We start from the raw sequence: 14,910 nt of genomic DNA on the forward strand, positions 1-14,910 counted from the left end.
ATTAGTGAAAGTTTTTATCCCGGACCAAATCTTAGCTGAATGGTTTGTCAAATCATTATTACCGAAGATTACTGAAGATGTCGCTAAGGCCGGAGTAGTTACTGAGGAGCAAGTCATTGCTCAGGCACAATACCTTGACTTAGTTTACACTCAGTCGGGTACGTTACACGAGAAGATTCCGGATCTTCCAAAGTCGAATCAAATCGCTGCTGCTCCTTCGGGATCTCATGCCGCTGATGGTATGATTGGTATCGTGACTACGAAGAGCAAGAAGAAGTCTTCCAAGGCTTCAACTACTCCAATTATCACTTTGCCTGATTCTCCGACAGGAGAGTCTTCTCCTCCTGAACTTACCGCCGACATTCACGCTGTAGAGTCATCTACGGCCAAATCAAAAAACGGTGGAAAGAAGAAAGGAAAGAAGAAGGCTAAAGCAGACAAGGCTCCAAAGGAGAAAACTGAAAAGTCGGAAACCAATGACGAAAAACGCAAACCTCGATATCCTTGTCTTATTTGTGAAGAGGATCATTTTACGAGAGATTGCCCTCATCGGGCCGAGGTTGTAAAAATAGTCAAAGGTTCTCCCACTCCTGCTGTGTTAAAGAATCCATTTCCAGAGCAGGAGAATAAGATGATAGGTTCTTCTTCGAATGCCAGTGAAGAACCCATTTTGATGATGTCTCATGTGAGGATTGCGACTCGATCGCAAGATTATGGTAGTAAGGCTCCTGTTGATGGCAAAGAAGCAGAATCTTCTCACTCTAACCCATCAACCTCAGCTCCTGGTTCCGATCCACTACAGATCGAAAAACCTAACCCAGACTTAGTGATTAAGCCGCCCGCCAAGGGTGTACTTCGAAGGTCTGCTTTCAATCCACATGCGAGAGCAGCCCAGAATTACAACATTGTTGAGGACTTAGCTGTTTCACCTTCAGCAATGTCGGCACTCGAAGTGCTGCAATCATGCCCAGCACAACGGAAATTGCTTTTGTCGGCTATCGGAGCTGTCGATGTTCAGGACCCGAACCTAATGATCTTTGATCTAGAAAATAGTACACCACGTCTCCCCCATCAAATGGCTTTCCAAATTCCAGTGATAGTCAAAAACAGGCCTATTCATCGGACTGTGATTGATGAGGGAGCTTCTACGTGTATTATGTCGATTCAATGTTGGAGATCGCTTGGTTCTCCTTCGTTGAACCAATCCCCCACCATCCTTAAGGCCTTTGATGGCCGTGGGTTCCGTCCGTTTGGTATTCTACAAGAATTGCCTATAGGGGTTGAAGGTAAAACCGTTAGTCTGGATGTGGAAGTGGTTGATGCCCCTCTAGACTACAACCTTCTTTTGGGTCGAAGTTGGTCATATGCTATGACAGCGGTCGTTTCATCGGTCTTCAGAGTAATTAAGTTTCCACATAACGGTAAGATCGTGACTATTGATCAGCTGACATACTTTTCATCCGACCCAGCCTCTTCAGAGAGTATCCAGCATGTTGGTAAAACGACAATCCCTTATAGGGACGTTGGTGTAGGTTTAGTTAAGGATTCCGGTTTACTGGGAACTTTTCCTCTCCCTCCACTCAGCGCAGATCCTTCATTTGCAACCATTCATATGATTACATCAGAAAACATTATTTATGATGATCCTTGGTTCGTCCCATCTGACTCTGAGATAGACTCACTCGGTGATGTTATGCCTTTGAGTCCATATGAAATTGCTTATGAAGCTCTCATGTCTTTTACTGACTTTCATTCAACCGAAGTCGACCAAATGAATGTGGTCAGTGAAGAGTCACTTTTCACCTCACCCTTAGAACGGATAACGTTTCCCGAAGTCGTGTCATCTGACGAACAACTTCGCGAAATCCTAAGTGTAGACGATCTACCATGGGAAGATCTCCATCACAGATTTTCGTTTTTACCTAAAGATGATGCATTTGAAAATGATTTTTCATCTATCTTTACCGCTGAATATGTCAAAGACGCTCAGGATCCAACGAAACATTCTGATTCAGAGTTGAATTTAGGGAATATTTCTCGTACTATTCCCATTGATATTTCAGTGAAGCCCGGAATCGAGGAAAACATTCATATAGGTGCCGCATGTACTGAAGAAGAAATCCAAACTTACAAGGCCCTATTCCAAGAATTCCGCGACGTGTTTGCCTGGTCTTACGAGGAAATGCCGGGAATTGATCCTGCCATTGTTATTCATGAAATAAAGACCTACCCGGATGCTAAACCCGTCCGGCAACGGTTGCGTCAAATTCACCCTCGAAAAGCGGCTGCGATTAAAGCAGAAGTCGAAAAGCTGTTGAAAGCAGGTTTCATTTATCCGATCCCGTTAACGGATTGGGTATCGAATATTGTTCCGGTCAACAAGAAACAAGGAACAATAAGAATCTGTATCGACTATAGGGATATAAATCGAGCTTGTCCAAAAGACAACTATCCTACGCCTTATATCGATCAAATTATTGATGATTGTGCCGGAAGTGAAATGTTTTCCTTCATGGATGGTTTTTCGGGCTATAATCAAATCAATATTCTACCTGCCGACCAACCAAAAACGGCATTCATTTGTCCATGGGGGACATTTGCTTATTGCAAATTACCTTTTGGGCTTAAGAATGCTGGGACCACTTTTCAACGGGCGATGTCTTATGCATTTCATGATATCAAGCACATTGTGCAACCCTATCTCGATGATTTGCCTGCTCATTCTCTACATCGAGCTGATCACCTTGTCCACCTACGAGCAATCTTTATGAGGTGTAGGCATTATCGAATTCGGTTGAATCCCCACAAGTGTGTTTTCTGTATAGAAACAGGTCGATTGCTGGGATTTGTTGTTTCAAAAGCCGGCATTCGCGTCGATCCCTCGAAAGTCGAGGCTATCATCAAATTGCCTCCTCCTTCGAGTTTGCGCCAACTCCAAAGTTTGCAAGGGAAAGCGAACTTTTTACGCCGATTCATCCCAAACTACGCCGAGGTCACTAAAGGTTTTACACGGTTGTTGAAACAGAATGCACAATTCTTTTGGGACGAGATTGCCCAACAATCTTTTGATGCACTTAAACACGCGTTGACCCATGCACCGTTATTGCATCCTCCCAACTACAACCAAGACTACTTCTTATACCTCGCAGCTTCGCATTCCACCATTGGAATGGTGTTAGTTCAAGAAGATGAATTCGGAGCGGAGCATGTGATATATTATCTTAGTAGGACCTTGAATCCAACTGAGCTAAAATATTCGCATGTGGAGAAATTGGCCCTGGCAGCCGTTCAAGCTGTCCAGCGTTTTCGTCACTACATTCTTCTCCGCAAAACTACAGTTATTTCGGATTGCAACCCTATGATTTATATTTTGACAAAACAACTGCTAGGGGGCAAGTACTCTAAATGGATTGTTATCCTGCAAGAGTTCGACTTGGAGTTCGAGAAGTCCAAGTCTAAGAAATCCTTAGTTTTTGCGGAATTGATGTGTGATTTCCCGAGTGCTGACACAGAGACTGTGGCAGAGGAGTCCATTGCGGACGAATCTTTGTTTCTTATCAGTACTGTAGATCCGTGGTACGGGGATATAATCATTTATCTCCAAACCCAAACCTTTCGGCCTGAAGCTTCCAAAGCGGAACGTCGAAAAATTCGGTTTCAATCCCAGCCATACAAAATTATTGGAGATACACTTTATCGCCGGGGGGCAGACTTAGTTTTTCGACGTTGTTTAACTCACGAAGAGGCTGAGAGGGTTTTGAATGATTGTCACTCTGGAGCATGTGGCGGTCATATGTCTGGGTATGCCACAGCTCAGAAGGTGTTGCGCGCTGGTTATTTCTGGCCGTCTATGTTTAAAGATTGTATCATTGCAGTCAGGAAGTGCCACAACTGTCAAGTGTTTGATCGCAAGATGCGCGCTCCACCTGCTCCTCTCCACCCTATAATTGCCGTTGGTCCATTCGCCAAATGGGGTATCGACTTTATTACTTGTAACCCTCACTCGGCCGGGGGGCATGCGTATATCATCCTTGCGGTTGATTATTTTACTAAGTGGGCCGAGGCGATGCCTACATTCGACGCAAGCGGCAAAACAGCTGCAGTTTTCGTATTCAATCATATCATAACTAGGTTTGGTGTCCCACAAGCAATCATTACTGACCATGGGAGCCATTTTCGAAATGTCATGATGACTGAGCTTACAAGCCAGCTTGGTTTGCGCCACGATAGCTCTACTCCTTATTATCCGCAAGCCAACGGTTTGGTTGAGTCTATCAACAAAGTTCTAGTTACCATGATCCGACGAACCATTGGTGTTCATCGGTCGAATTGGCACAACATGTTATTTTCAGCGCTATGGGCATACCGAACCTCAGTGAAAAATTCAACAGGGTTCACTCCTTTCCAGCTAGTTTATGGCTTAGAAGCTGTGTTACCCATTGAATGCGAAATCCCATCACTTCAAATGGCTGTCGAATTACTTCCAGCTACTTCCGAAGAGGAGACACGTTTATTGTACTTGGCTAAATTAGATGAGACTCGACGTGACGCTACATTGGCAATCGAGACTCACGCGAAACGAATGAAAGCTCAGTATGATAGAAATGTAACCCCTCGAAGTTTTTCGGAAGGAGACCTAGTACTATTATATGATCAAGCTAACGATAAGCTAGGTGCCGGAAAATTCGTTCCCATGTGGCATGGGCCCTACATTGTAAAGCGAAAGCTAGCAAAAGGGGCTTATGAGCTAGTTGACTTTGATGGGGACTCTTTGGGTAAACCCAGAAATGGACTTTACCTAAAGAGGTATTATGCTTAAATGATGGGAATGGAGAAATTTTTAGATAGGTTAGATTTTCTTTCTAGCTAGCAAGTGTGTTAGTTTAGTCAGTGTGCTTAGCTTAGAGAGTGTGGTTTTTCGTCGTTATTCTGGCTTATCTTGGTTTTACTCTTGATATTGCAGATGTCGACGCCTCTCCAAACATATATTGGATTTGCTGATGGTGCTTGTCGTAGTACACGGAACATCTCTTCCGCAGCTTGGGTTATCTATTCGCCCTCTGACGAGTTAGTTTCTATGCATGGGGTAAGCCTCGGTCAAACAACGAACAACATTGCAGAATACAGTGCAGTGATTGAATTATTATCCGAATCTATTTCATTTGGAATTCGACGTTTGACAGTGAGGTTAGATTCTGAACTTGTTGTATTACAGCTTAATAGAGTTTATGCCATTAGGAATCCTGTGTTATTAAGGTTGTTTTTGAGAGTGCGTCTCTTGGAACGTGAATTTGATTACATTGAATATCAACATATTCCAAGGTCTTTGAATACATTAGCAGATGCAATTGCTTCTCGAATGTTGGACAGACATTTACGATAATCATGCAAGTAAATTTAAAAACATTTCATCACATATGTTAAACAAGATAAGCCGGTAATAGTGATATATATAGATAGAAGTGTGTCAAAAAATATATACATCGTCTTCGATCATAGGTTGAAAACACCTTATGATCGGCAAAATGATAGTATAAAAAGTCAAAATGTCACATGTGACTACAAAAGTGACTAGTCAATCACTGGTGGTGCTCTCTGTATGACACCACTGCGCGGGCTACCTTACGCAAAAATCTCCTAAACGGTCCAGGGACCGCGACTACGAAGCGCTGAAGTCTGATAGGAATGTCGTCCATAGTAGTCTCAGGTATGTCTGCCGTGAGACGCTCTAGATCATGCTCCAACTCAGCTAGTACGTCTGCAGCCGCGTCCTGTGGGGCCGGTACCGGTGCAGCTGGATGTAGTCTATCATAAGGCCGGAGGTTGGCTGGACGCTGTGGACCAACATCTGCATTTTGAAAATTTTACTGTTAGTTTTGAGACGATATATATGAAAAATAAAAAAATACATAATTAGAAAATTTGTGAAAATAAAAGTACCTCTGTCGTCCCATTGTTCTCCCTGTGGAAGAACCATGTCCGGATCACCTCTGAAATCCATTCCGGCATATGGAAAGTCCTGTATCGAAAAAACCTGGTCCTCTAACCAGTGAAAGTAACTATCTGAGAATCGAACCACTGTCGCACCCTTGTCAGGATGCCGGGCCATCACCGCAACCCATCGTATCAGCTTTGGCTCCCGAGGACCCAAGATATCAACAGTGAGTTGCTGAGGGATCAGCATTGGAACTCTCTCCAAGGCAAAGCTCACGACTATAGGCCCATATCCAAAAGTCTTTAGTCGTCCGTTCTTTGCCTTGGTCAGTTGGCTCTTCATATGAGCCGACACAGCTTCACACCAGTTGAAAATGGTGCCTTGGTAACAGTCAATTGCCATCCGCATTTGGGATCCGGAAGCAATGTGTAAAGCGGCCGCGCCGCAAATTCTGGTAACCGTGAACGCTATGACTTTGAGTTCCGGTAGAGTGATGTGTTTTATCTCTATGCCTTTTGAATGGTGAGCCCCACGTGTGCACCAATCCTCGCGGAGACTATCAAGGGATTGGCCACCCGGCCTAGTCCCCGCAAGATTGAGTTGCTCGCCTCTGTTTGGCAAGCCAGTGAGAAAGTATACATCCGAGGGCTCTATCTCGAGCTGGTGCCCTCCTATGTAAAAGCATTGTTCTTGAACGTTCCATCGCTCAACCAGCCATTCCAAGAATCTTACCTGGCCCCTCATGCCCGGTATGGTCCAATATTTGTATAATCCGCATGCTCTTAGGGCATCCAGGGAAGGTTGGTGATTTATTGCAGCTTCATCTTCCTCTACATGCTCTCTTTCTCTCCAGTCTAACATGATTAATGCCCTGCATATCAAAAATAGCAATTAGAAATTGATTTGAGGATTTTTGGTAGGTTTTTGAGGGAGTTGGGGTTTTGAAATGCGCACTTCTCGGAAGACGCACCCCGGCTTTGTAGCACAGGGCGCCCGGACGCAGCTGGCCTGAAGGCGGGCTGCGTCTTCCGACCGTTTTCCCGTATGAGAAAAAGTCGGGGGACGCAGGTCACCCGAAGGGCACCTGCGTCCGCCGAGAGGCGCATTCCAAAACCAAAACCCCCCCAAAAAATGAAACTAAGACCTAAAAATTAATTCTAAACGGATAGAAATGCAGAGTAGGATGTGTAAAATACCTGGATGAGACGGCGTTCGATTCCGACGGTCAGATTTTCCGCAGCAACCACGGGAAGTTTCTTGTCAAAAGCTCCTTTTTCAACCTCCAAAGTCAAACGGTAAAAATGACATGGTAAAAGGTCTTTTTATAGGTTTTTTGGGTGAATTAGTTCATTTTTTACCATGAAAAGATGTTTTTCGATGTATTTTTGCCTATTTTAAACAGGTATGAGTAATGTGTCGCTTTTGTGCAGGACAAAGGGATTTCAAGGGAAATTGTAATTTTTTCACCAATAAAAATATCAGAGTCATCTTTTAAGCCCTTTTCTGACTCCTAAAAAATGAAAAGATCGCCGAGCGTTTCTTTTACACTCGTTAAAACGGAATTAAAAGACGGTCCCCTTTTAGCTCTTTTCTGACCGCAAAATCAGGAAAAGATTGCCGGGTTTTTGTCGTTTCGAACTCGATAAGGAAATAAAACGACGTGTCCTTGATCGCTTTTTACTTTTCAGGTCAACGACACTATTATGAAAGTACTCCTTGGTCGCAAGATCAAGCGGTTCCCCCAGGTATTATTTTATACTTTTTCGGGCTTGAGGGACACAAATATACGAAAAAGTTCAACGTGGAGTCTCCTTTTGTTTTTTCAGACTCTCTAAAAATGAAAAACGCCGAGTTTCTCCTATACTGGACTCGTTAAACCTTTACAGTAAAGGACCTGTTCAATTACAAACAGGAACGAACCACTCCTTCCTAGGGTTCGAATTTAAACTAGGTTGGACTCGTCCGAAGGATGAGCTTATAATCAAGCATATGTTATCCTCCTCAAGCTTGTTAAAAAATAAAGAGGTACTTGCCAGAAATGGTGGGGGAAAAGAGAGAAGAATGAGCCTATTTGTTACCTTTATCTCAAAAGAAACTTTATTACCACTCTTGAACACGACACTTTTCATTCACCTGGGTTGGGAAATCTTTTACCTCACAGTTGACCAAACCACTTTGAAAGTCTTTAACCGGGTTTCGGGGATTAACTTTGAGTTATTCGTCACCAAGCCATCTGTCGTGTCGTTATGTGTTCAAGAGGTCTGCAAGCAAAAACTTTCATCTGCAAAATACTTGTCATCCATTTGACCATCCCTGAGTCAGTCCTTACAGCAACATTTCTTCAACTTGAACAATGATTTCGTGTTGCGGGCTTGCCTGCAACGGGTCGCTTTCTATCGACATCGACACATTATCTAGAAAGATGACTTAGGAATCGACAGCACCTTGAAGTCTGCATGCATCAATGGCAGGTTTCTCGCCTTTGACGTCAGTTTACATCATTGACTTTCGATCAAAGGATTCCGTGAAGTGTTCGACATCAAAACATCTATTCACATTTCACGGGTTGTGCTTGGTACTTTGAGAACCATTGACATTACTGGTGGTTTCTCTCACGCTTGTTAACAGTTTACATCATCGACTGGTAATCAAGTGGTTTCTAACATGTTCGACATCGAATCATTTAATCACATGGCTAGAATCGTACCAATTCGGGAAGTAGAAGTGAAGACCCTGGATCTAGTTTCTACCATCCAGGCTGCGAGGAGTTTTGTATTCATTATCTATGTAGACTAATCATAAACAGATGGCTGCGTCCATACTGTGTCTACAAAAGTCTATAAAAATGATGTACTGCAAGATCATTCCTGTATCAGAATAGTTAGTCCATTAGTTAAAGTTTTGAATCTGAGTATGGGAATGCCTACCTCAGTGATGATATAATCTTATTCATGTATTTTGTGTTGAAAATTGCAGGTTCCAACCAGGCCATCCACAAGACAATCCTTGAAATGATAAAGCGCTTCACCCTTCCTAGAATTACAAAACCCTAAATCTATTCCAGGCTTCGCACTTTAGGGGGCAATCTGTTACACTAAAAAATGTCACCATGACCACTTACAGTTAGTATGGCTCAAATCAACAGTCATGCTACCCTCTTAGGCAAGTCTTATGCCTCTGTTATCCATCTCAAACTCAAAGAAGAGAGAAAGTCTTGTAAAAAATATGTTTATCTCTGGGGTCGCAGGTTCTCTCTAGCCTTACCTGCGGGGACGCTGACCATGTTCACAAAAGGTGCGTCCTTGGACGCTCTGTATGTTAAGGGACAGGTGCGTCCTTCTGTAAAAGGCAAAATGCGCGAGTTTCATCTTAAAAAAGTTACTTGTGGTTACTTCTAGAACTTTCTAGAGGTCGGTTTGATGAATTGGATGCGCCTCCAGTTGGTTCATGTATCTCTATTAAGGGGGAACTTATCCCATCAATAAGGGAGCTATCCCACCCAAAGAGGGGGATTATCCCATTGATGGTGGACCTGAATAACCTCTTTACAGCACTATAAATAAAGGCATTGAGCCAGAGGGAGGGGAGGTTGGAGCTATACATTTTCTTTGGGTAAATGCTGCAGGAATTAGGACTCCCATTTAGAACCTTGTGAGGAGAGATTGTCTTTGCTTGATTCTACTTGGAAGTGGGTGAGCTTTGTCAAAGTAGAGGAAAACCCTTGATGGACCCTGGGAGGAACTTGCACAACACCAAGGCCAGGTTGTAAGAGTTTCTTTGTTTCGTTATTAATACAAACTGGTTTATTTTTCTCAATAGCTTGTCTTAATGAGTTATTTCATGTGTTCCTTGGTCTGCATGTTAAATATATGTTTTATTAGATGAAATGCAAGTGCTTGGTAATTGTTTGATTGTTTGTGGTTGCAGGAATTGACTTGAAGGAGGAGCTCATCCGGATTGGCAAGGACGGACTACAACAACCGCGTTTTGGAATAAGGTAAGCCTAAACACTTGTAGTTTTCATGTTTTAAAAGGTATATTTAGAGAAAGATTACTCCATTTTGTCTTGTTTGTCGCTAGAGAGTTTAGACTCCTAGGGAGGTCAGTTGTGTCCGCACAAACGACTTTTTCCGCCACGACAGTTCCTAAGGGTTAAGATCTTGGAAAGACGATTTGATTCAATTCAATATCAACATATTTCCAGAAACTTAAACACATTAACTGACTCATTAGCAAACTATGTGTTAGATAGACATTTGCAACATTTATAAAAAGGACACATCATCAAAGATTGTACATATGGATCATATAACTCAAACAGAATAAAACTCGAAAATCAAAATATATATATAAGTTGTTTATAAGTTCATACATAATGTTCTGTAACCAAGACAAAATTGGTCATATGACCTAAAATCTCAAAAATGCTAGGGGGCACCCTAGCCTAGTGGTGCTCATGATAGCACGTCACGGCCTGTGCAATCATGTGCAAGAGACGAGTCCATCGTCTGGGCACACCGGTAGTGTGTCACTGCAGCTGTAAAGGTAACTCATCAATCCTCACATCGGGAATGCCGAGAGTAAGGCTCTCAACCTGCTCCTGCACAACTGTAAGGGTCTCAGTATCGTCAAGGTCGCGAATAACGGCTCTCCTAGCAGGCTCCACTGCCGGGGCAGCAACTGGCGGTCTCAGACGAACTGCTGGACGAACATGACCAATATCTGCATGCACCCAAGAGTACAATTAAAAGTCTTGATAGAATAAAGCACAACAACATTATAAATAAGAACAATAAACAGTAATATGGTCAAGGAGTTTACCAATGGCGCCCCACTGTTCGCCATCTGGTAGCACCAAATCCGGATCACCTCGGAAATCCATACCCACATATGGATACTCGGAAAACGCCATCTCCTGGTGCTCGAACCACTTGAAGAAGGCCTCAGTAAAAGTAATCTGAGGTTGACCAACATGCCTAGACATGTGATCAACACACCTCTGCATGCGTGGCTCGATCGGAGAAGGCAAGCCGAGTATGATGTACTGAGGCTGCATCAGTGGGATTTTCTCCAAGGCAAAGGCAGTCAGAATAGAACCAAATCCAAAGTTCTTCAGCTTCCCGTCCTTTACCTTGGTCAATTGACTTTTCATCTGAACAAGTACTGCATCACACCAGTTGAATACTTTCGGTTGGAGACACTCCAAGGCGTGCTGCATATAAGATCTGTTGGCAACATGTAGAGCTGCGCTACCGACCATCCTACCAATGGTATACAGAATGGACCTAAGAGACCTGTCAGTAATCTCACGGATAACAATCTTGCCGTCTCTGCTCGGCTGAGAACCTTCCCTGCAATACTGGCGGACATAATCTTTGGTGGAATCAGTCCCCCGGGCCGTACCTAACAAGGAAATGGGGGCACCTCGTCTTGACAACCCAGTCAAGAAGTACATGTCCTCCATGGTCAAGGGGATGGACTTTCCCCTAATCTGGAATACTTGGTTAACAGGATCCCAAGCATCAAGCATATACTGCAGCAAAGAAATCTGTGCTCTCATGCTAGAGATACGGAAAAACTTCAGCAGGCCACAGTTCCGCAGTGCGTTCACCGTGACCGGGTCATGGAGGGCAATCATGTCCTCCTCTTCATGTTCTCTTTCTTGCCATGTAAGGGACATGTTGTTCAAAGTTCCCTGCAAAGCAAACAAAGAAGGAGTAAGTTCCTGATTTTGATGAAAAACTGGCGAAATATCATCAAAAAATGACCTAAAAACTCAGTTTTCTGAGCCCAGCGCAGGCAGAGAGTGTCCCTCCTGCGCTGAAGGTCAGGCTGCCTTGAGGCAGCTTGACATTCAGCGCAGGTTTCGAAAGGGGAACCTGCGCTGAAACTAGGGCGCCCTGGAAAAACCCCTGAGGCCCAGAAAGATTGAGAAACAGGCATAAAACTGGAAAATGAAACCATGAAAAGAAAGAGCTAGGGTTTAGCTCCTACCTGGTCCAGACGGCGCCGAAAATCGTCCGTAGAATCTCCCGGAATCAGCTGGTGAAAATCAAGGGGGAAGAGGCACCTCCAGAGCTCCAACAAACAAAATGCAAATGAAATGGTAAATGAGAGGTAAAAACACCTTTTAATGGATTTTTACGTAGTTCAAAGTGAAATATTAGGGTTATAATCTCATTTTCATGCTAATATTATTCATTTCTAACAAAGTTTGTTGCAGCAATTGAAAATGCAGTACTATACTTGAAAAGAGAAAAGCTAGTAATGGTAAAAAATCAAAATTTTACCATAGAATCGAGAAGTTTTACCGCGGAATTTATGCTCGTTAAAAATTAGAAAAGCGAGATCCGAGCAGTTTTAATACATAGTTCATGCTCGTTAAAAAATAAACATAAGATTGAGCAGTCAAGCTCATTAAAAAATGAACATACCCCGGTAAATAACCATTGTGATCGTAAATTTATTAGCCATGAAAAGCCTTGGTCGTGTTTGCACCTGCCACCTCCATTCCATTTGGCCAATCGTTCACTTCCATATGATTGTTTACCCATTTTGAGGAACAGCTGCGAAGAGTGATTTCACCTAGCCATCCTTGTGACACTGCCGTGATTGGAAAATTCCAACCTGTACCTGGAATCTGCTGCTATCCTTGTTTATCACTCGTTCCTCAAAAGACGAGTCTTCTTTGAGCTCTTTTCATCTGACTCGTAAAATATGAAAAGTTTGCCGAGTTTTGGCCTTCCAGCTCGTTAAAGTGACCGGAAGAGCTATCCCTCCTCTAGATTTTAATCTTTTTGGACCTGAGGGATTATTACACAAAAAGGTTGAGCGCTTGTTTTATTCGGCTCGTTAAAGTTATCGAAAACTCATCCCTTCTGTATTGTTTTATACTTTTTCGGACTTAAGGGATTAGATGACAAAAAAGGAATTTTGGAGTTAACTTTCTGTACCTTTTCAGACTCTCTAAAAATGAAAAGGACCGAGTTTTCCTTGTCGTTAGACTCGTTAAAATGATTAAATAGCGACAAACTTGTCTTTAGACGAGAACGAGTTTTCCTATCGCTAGGCTCATTAAAACATAGCGATGGGCTTGCCCGAAGGGTAGGTTATAGAACAAGCATATGTTATCCTCCTCAAGCTTGACAAAAATAAAGAGGTACTAGTCAGAAATGACTGGGGAAAAATTGGGAAAACCTCAAAACTTTAATGGTAGCAAGTCGCTCTTGAACATGACACTTTTCCTCCGTATCACATCGGGTTGGGTTGTTTCATTCACCGGTCTCATCACCATGGTCTTCGCCAAACCATCCACATTTGGGGTAATGCTACCGATCCATCACATCAGTGTCATTATATGTTCAAGAGATGTTGTTCAGAAAGAGTCAACCGTGTCCCATCCACTGCCATACATTATCCTTCATCCACCCATGGTCACCACCCTGAATCATATTTCACAGATTGTTTTCACCTCCACTAAAATCATTAGCTCCGTTCCGTGTCACTGATGTGGGATTCATTAAGGCCCTCCTTTGACGGATCGCTTCTTGTCGACTTCAGCTCATTATCCAAGAAGTTGATCTAGGAACAACCCCTTCAGTACTTTGAAGCTTGCATGCCTCAATGGCAAGTTTCTCACTTCCGGCGACAGGTATACATCAATGACCTTTGACCAGAAGATTTTGCGTGGTGTTCGACACCAAGTCCTTTATTCACACCACGTGAATTGTACTGCAGTACCTTGAGGGTCATTATCATTATCGGTGATTCCTCTCGTGCTTGTTAACGGTTTACATTATTGACCGGTAATCAAGCGATGTCTTTCCATGTTCGACTTCAGCGCAATTCTCACATGGATCGACTTGTACTTAGAGTGAAGATCGAACGAGTTTGAAGACCCCGGATCTAGTTTCATCCATCCGGGCTGCGATATATATTCAGGAAATATAAAGACATTTGATATGTACATTATTACAGCAGATGATCATCCTACTCAAAGGATGATAATTTCAGCAGAGAATTATCAGTCTACCATCAGACGATCGTCTGTTCTATGTACCAAAATGAATTTATAAAGCTGAGCATGGGAATGCCCGCCTCAGCTACATCATGAAAGCAGAATGAAAAATAATGTATTGTATTGTATTTTATTATAGGTCACCTCTCAGCGATTGAATGAACTTCGGATCCTCCTGATAAAGCATTTCACCCGATAAACGACCTCATACTTTAGGGGGCAACTGTTATAGACATTTTTGTGCCTTACAGCATGAAGCATGAAATGTCAATAATCTAAGGGATCCAAAGTCCCTAAACATGTTGTTCCTACCCCTAGAGGAACAAGGTCAGCAAACCACAGCACTGAATATCAGTTCTCCACCTGAAAACACTCAAAAACAGGCTAATTCTGGATCATGTCAACTGCTCCACTGAGCATCTGCGCTGAATGTCAACTGCTCCACTGTGTACCTGCGCTGAATGTCAACTGCAAAGAAGGCTACCTGCGCTGGGCGAGTTTGGCCAAGTGGCACAGTCATTCCTCAAGGTGTCAATGCCCAGGAAGCTTCCAAAATGACACTTGGATCAGGGAATTCGCCTTGTGATGAGTAAGAGGGTCTAGATCTCCAAGTGGAAGCAAGAACCTCCAAGTGGACTCAAGAACTGAAGAATAACTGAAGTGGGAGAGGAAACTAGTCAGCTTCATGCCAGCTACAAGCTGACTCATCCTTTCTCCAAATCTCCTATATATAGAGCTCTCTCATGAGGTCTAGGGAGGCTGGAATCTTGTGAATGTAAGGAAGTGCTGTTGGTTTGAGTATAGAACTATTGGGTGATTTGCTTGAAGGAGGTGAAGAGGAGATTTCTTTCTACTGGGAGGTGATGCTGGATTGGGCCTTTTATGGTTGTATCACTTCCTGAACTTTATTTCTTCCATTAATAAAGCATTTGAGGTTCTTCTATATGCATGTGTTTCA

The sequence above is a fragment of the Pinus tabuliformis genome, chromosome 2_2, assembly GCF_031772625.1.
Source record: "Pinus tabuliformis cultivar Carrire ecotype Pingquan chromosome 2_2, CPIR1, whole genome shotgun sequence".
NCBI classification, from domain to species: Eukaryota; Viridiplantae; Streptophyta; class Pinopsida; order Pinales; family Pinaceae; genus Pinus; species Pinus tabuliformis.